General features: G+C 44.9%; 1 long non-coding RNA gene across 1 annotated transcript; it reads right to left on the bottom strand.

Moving 5' to 3' along the window:
• Positions 1 to 312: 312 nt before the first annotated feature.
• LOC138527317 (uncharacterized) lies at positions 313 to 2,702 on the bottom strand. Its single transcript, XR_011283889.1, has 4 exons — positions 1,905 to 2,702; positions 1,605 to 1,754; positions 1,324 to 1,475; positions 313 to 883 (listed from the first exon to the last, which is right to left on the bottom strand). It is a non-coding gene; the product is annotated as an uncharacterized lncRNA (long non-coding RNA).
• Between the last annotated feature and the right edge of the window lie 3,015 nt (positions 2,703 to 5,717).

The raw sequence follows: 5,717 nt of genomic DNA, 5'->3' as shown, positions 1-5,717 counted from the left end.
CCCTGTTCTAGAGCAGGCTTGTTGACCGCACATGCAGTAAGGCACTGCTTTATTTACGTAAGATGGTGTGCCTCAATCAGGTGGATATAATCCTGTGATTAACGCAAGGTACTGGTACGTATGCAGATTGGCCTATAGGGAGGTATAAATGAATTAAAGCCCTGCCTCTGGTCCAATCCTATGTACCCTCTTGGGTACTTACATCTAAATATAATTTGTATATATCTCAAACCAAATATCAAAAAGAATCATTCAAGATTGTGTAATATTTGAAAGAAGGCTTTATATTAAAGAGTTGTGCATATAGTGAACGCCCAAAAAGGTGGGGCATATACAATCAATGACACAGTTTATACATACTTAAAACAATCCTTCTAAACATATATTGAAATAACAAAGTACAATGAAACAAAACAAAAATGAAAAATTAAGAAAGGAAAGATAAAAGGTCATTAAAACATGATGAGAAATCAATGTAATGTTTCCCACACTGTGATAACATCAAAATGGACAAAGCTTGAAAAAGGTAACACATACTTTTTTTCAATAATGTGTGGTCAGATTGAGTACCTATGAACAGTCAATGTAAACATTATTATACATTGGGGTAGGGGTCTGCAACGCATGAGGGGGAAAGAAAGGAAAAATCAAAAGGACAATGGAGCCAGGAAGTCAACAGAATTTCTGAAGAAAAAATCCTGACTAACTGAAAAAACTAATTTTGCAATTGAGTGAGAGGTCCAATTTTGATCAGATATTCTATGAGGGACCTCAAATCCCCTCTAAAACGTGATGCGTTTCGGCGGTATCAAGCGGATGAAAAAGATGCTCTTCATAGCTGAAGAGATTGCTCTGCCTTCATCAGGGCAGTGAAAGCAAGACCCTGTAAAAGACAAAAGGAAGGAGGAAAAGATAAATTTAGTAAAAAAAGAAAAGGAGTTAGAGGAAAGAGAACAATGGAATGGACATGATGAAGGGAATGGTCTATACAAAACAATGTAATGTAGACAAAGTGCAATAGACTAAATGCAAACCAATAAATATGGTCATGTTTGCCAATCACATCATAACCATGTCTAGGTCTCCTAACGTTAGGGGATCCCCTGGTAGACTACCCGTGGGTCCCCCCCCGTGGAGAACAAAAGATAATGGTGTGGGTTCCCCTTCAGACACAAATCGCATGGGCCCCTCCTCCCCACATTCGGTCCATCAACCCCACCGGGTATGGGACAGCAGGGGGGGCGGGCGAGAGAGCGACAGCAGCCGGTGAGGGCCTGAGTGGACTGGAAAAGTGACTGAGAAGCTAAACTGAACGTCACTTACCAAAGGTGGTGGTGGAAAGAATAGGAACCTGTGGCACGTAGTGGTTTGTTTATGCATCAGGAAGTGCATGTAGTGCCTGTATGAAGACACTGGGAAGTCTCCAGAGTCCAGGCATCCTGGTAGTCGGTATCGCCAGACCATGTAGCTAGTATCTGGAAATATACAAAAGAAATGTGTCAATGTAATGTGAAATCCAGACAGGTGCAGGGAGATGGGGTCAGGGAGATGGCCATATGGGCCTCCCTGACTTTGGAGGCGGGGCAGATAAACCGTGAGATTACCTGCAAGTTGTCCTGTATTCAACAAAAAGGACAGGTATATCCGACTTCGGTCGCTGTGAAGTCACTGAGTCCTATGTGGTATCAGTTAAAAGGATTGGTGCATTAATTGGGTTTGTGTCCGCAGATGCGTTCTGCCCCGTGATTCTGCAACTGGAGAGAAACACAGTGGAGCAGAAAGGACAATGAAAAGGGGGCACTTGGACGGAGAGTTGCCCGAAAAGGTACCAGAAAGTGAGAATAAATGGCTGTGCCAAAGGTAAACGGCCGGGCCAATTGAGGAAATGTGGTTGCGTACAGTACCTCAAAAAATGGAGTATAATCCTGTGAACTGGTGCTGCTTTGCAGGCTCAAGCAATCATGGGCGACTCTCCTGTGTGCCCTGTGTGCTCTGCGTTGTGATGAAAAAAGTGGGGTGCCCCTTTTGAGACCTATATAATGATATGATATGATTGGTTATTTATAATGCGCTTAATACCTAGAGGTTTCTAAGCGCAGACCCGGGGATTGAACCTGTGTTACTCTGTGTCATCTTGCTTCCAAGGCGAGCACTTTGCCCCTAAGCTATCCTCCCGAGATTGTCGAGATTGCTGTCTGATGAAAGCCCTCCTGGTATCGAGGGCAAACGTGCGCGGGAGCTTTTTGGTCCATGCTACGAACTGAACTGTGTCAATGATTGATGCTTGGCTCCAGCCTGCGTTCTAGACACCAAACACTCAGCTTGTGTACAAGCACCTTCCTTGTAGTGGCTGCTTCACTAAGCGTTGCATGGGCAACACAATGCGGCTCCTCCTTTCCAAGGGAGGGGGCCTTGCATCCTACTTCTTTTGGCGGCTACAACGATCGCACCCGAGTGTGTCCCCAGGAGTGTTTCAAATCAAGCATGGGTCTCACTCGGTGCTCAATGTGTGCTGCAGCTTTCTCAATGAAATATGCCGCGATGCAGTCATGAAGTCTGCTTGCAAGTGTTGCAGCCATGCTGCTGATCTAATGTGCATTCGGCGAGCGTCGAACGTTTCTCAATATGCCTCGCGCCAACACGTGCTTTACATAAATGCATCACTACTACTTATCAAATGAGCGTTAGCTAACACATAATGCATTCCAAATATAACTCCATTAGATAAATCTGCGCTCCACAGTAGAGATAATACTTATCTTGCTGAAGAGCAGGAAAATAAGAGGAGGAGTTTCAGACAGGATGTAGCTGAGTGCTACAGGACAGGAAGTGAAAAGGACTACAGAAGAGTGATTACATGTTTGGGATTTGTAGTTTTTGAAGAAAAAAAAGAAAGAAAAATATAGAAAGTTTGTTTATTTTTCAATGCTGAAGAGTGTAATTAAAGAAATTGAAGCATAATGCGCGCCACTGGTCTTGACATAGAATTTCTTTCTATGCTCACTAATATCACTCGAAATTAGCCCTCTTCTTGACAACATGCTGCCCCGGCTTCTGTAAATAGGTATGGGCTGGAGTGTGTGCTATTAATAGCACATTAATTCGTTGTAACATAAAAAGCACATGACAGTACATTTATTCTCGCACAGTCCCTGTATGATGGATGCCATGCCTCATCCCTCCATTCAGTCAACCCACGTAATGTCAAGTGTATTACGTACATTATAAAACACGGTCATACTGTACATATTGGACTGTGCAGTAGATATGCCTAGCTAGTTCTTAAATTGTGGTGGTGTTTGCCAGGGCTCAGACTCACTTTCATTATGCAGTGGTGATACTCCGTGCATCCATCCACCACAATGAGCAGGTGCGAGCTGTAGTGTAACCACAAATATGCCGACTCTGTGGGGAGGAACTATGGGTGCAGGCAGCAGTGCCGGGGGGTGGGGGGGAATGGCCCACCCACAGTGTCACAGGAATTCTAGAAAATATTTGGGCCCCGACACTTCTTTTTCTAACAAATTAAGCACTGTTGCCATTCTCATTCTGTCTATGTTGTGGAATTATGCCAGCTGACGACATGTACCAAACTGTTTTACTTTCGCAGCTGGCTAAGGGGCAAGCTTTGGTCCTGCCGACTCTTGAAGCACAGCAACTCGTTTGCCCGCAAGCAAATCCCATTCTGTTAAGCAATGCCTTTGTTTTGCAACTTTGGCTAGAGAGTGCGGGCTGCAAACAGAAGAGTACTGTGCATGTACGGCCTTTCTCCTTACTCTTTGTCGGGTCCCAGGCTGAGACAATGTCTGGGACGATGGGTGTTGCTAGGTCTGGAAAAGACCTGGGGCTACGCTAATTTTGGGACTGGGGGCTAGCTAGCCTTTTTGGTTGTGACCCCTCAGCTTCTATCTGTTTCTACAATCTAAAGACCTACGGCTATAGCCCCCTTAAGCCCCCCCTAGCAACACCTCTGAGTGTACTGCCTCAACGGGTAGCTTTTTAAAATTTAAAACGATCAAACTGACATGAACAGCCCGAAAACGCAATTTTCTAATTGGGCAGGAAGGCGTGCTTTTGTTTTCCTAGACTGTGGACAGTTTGGGTGCTTTGTAACTGGCCTGGTGGAGTGTTGGAGCAGTCTATGGTTTTGGAGTCACTTTTAGTTAGGTGCAGGTGGGCCTTTGCACTTATGGTTAGGGGTGTAGTTATTGATGGGCGGGCACATTGTGGTTCCCTTCTCCTATACTCATATGTGGGGGGAGGATTTGGTAGTGGGTCTTTTGAATAATGTCACGCTAAGCACATGCATGTTTTTGTCAGAGGGTTGCTTGTGGCTGCAAGGGATAGTCTTTCATGTAGCATGTTATCAAGTAGCATTCATTTTGCATAAAGAAAGGGTACTAATAGCTATAGAACCCTCAGAAGGGGGCATTACTGGTCGGGTAATGGCCCCAGGGCTTTCGTTAAAGCCCTTGCTTCGCTCAGACTTATAACAATCGCCCCAGTAATGTCCCCCTCATCGGGTTTTAATGCTTTATTAATGTCCCTTGACCTTATTTTGATTTTCTAAAAGGTATTTTCACCAGTAATCAGAGACAAACAAGTAAAGACAGTTTCGCCTTTTCGTCTATATTTGCAGATATTGATTGAATAGAAAGGATTAAGTAAATAAATCAACATATGAATGAATAAGACCGCATTCATCTGGGGTCCCATCTAGGGATGAGGGAGTCAATTTCCACGCTAAAACGTGGAGGGTGCCAGACTCCGGAAAAAGGGAGACGCAACAGTATGCACTTAGCGCTGTGATACCTCCGGGTCTGGGCGCTTCCAATAAATAAATAAATAAATAAATAGATAAATAAATAAATGTCAGAGGAGCATCTGTAAGAATGTACTTATCCTGCTCTTAATATGCTGGGTGTGATCCCCTGAGAATCCCACTTTAGCAGAGGAGATTTTAGTGGTTCTCAGATGAAGGAGCAGGGATTCCTTGTTTTCTGACCCCTCCAGGTTTGCCCATTGATGCCATTCTTGATGATGTGCTACGGTGGTCAGGTGTATGAACAGAATGCAGACCATCTCTCCCAGAGAATGGCTTATCCTGCAAGAAATGGATCACAATAGGCAGTAGAGGAAGGGGGCACTAGCGCTCTTCTTCCTTTCATTGGACGGGATGAGGCATCTTTGCTACCATTGGGTGCAACCGTTACAAGTGGTTGCCAGCAGAGATGGTGGTTGCTGGGGTGCCGGCATCCAGTTCAGAGGGTTACAGTCATGTGGTTGAAGCTGGACAGCATGATGGTCTTCATTGAGTAGGTGTCATGAGGGTTTTACTCAGGAGACCAAGAGGTCAGATAGGTAAAGTGCTGGGGAGAGGATGGGCCAACACGATAATTGGTAAAGGTGGCGATGTGGTGGCAATCCCAAGAGCTCTGGCAGTGCCAGTTGATGGTGCTGGTGGTGTCTGGTGCAAGCCATGGGATTTCAGGGTACATGTTATGGGGACTTCATGCTGTGCTTGTTTCTCAATGATATATTGAAAATATACAGTAGATACTGGTCGCTGTTTCCCCTGGACCTGCGCAGCCAGCACTCTGATGTCTTTCTTAAAAGGTGCACATTGTTCTTCAAGAGGTGCGAATGCTGCTTCTGGCTGCACTGACTAGAGACAATTCTCTGCATTAAGAAGTTCATAGGGCCTCATTACACGGATG

This window comes from Ambystoma mexicanum, chromosome 14 (assembly GCF_040938575.1).
Source record: "Ambystoma mexicanum isolate Mex_15411 chromosome 14, UKY_AmexF1_1, whole genome shotgun sequence".
Taxonomy (NCBI): domain Eukaryota; kingdom Metazoa; phylum Chordata; class Amphibia; order Caudata; family Ambystomatidae; genus Ambystoma; species Ambystoma mexicanum.
This window is presented reverse-complemented; position numbering and strand designations above follow the sequence as displayed.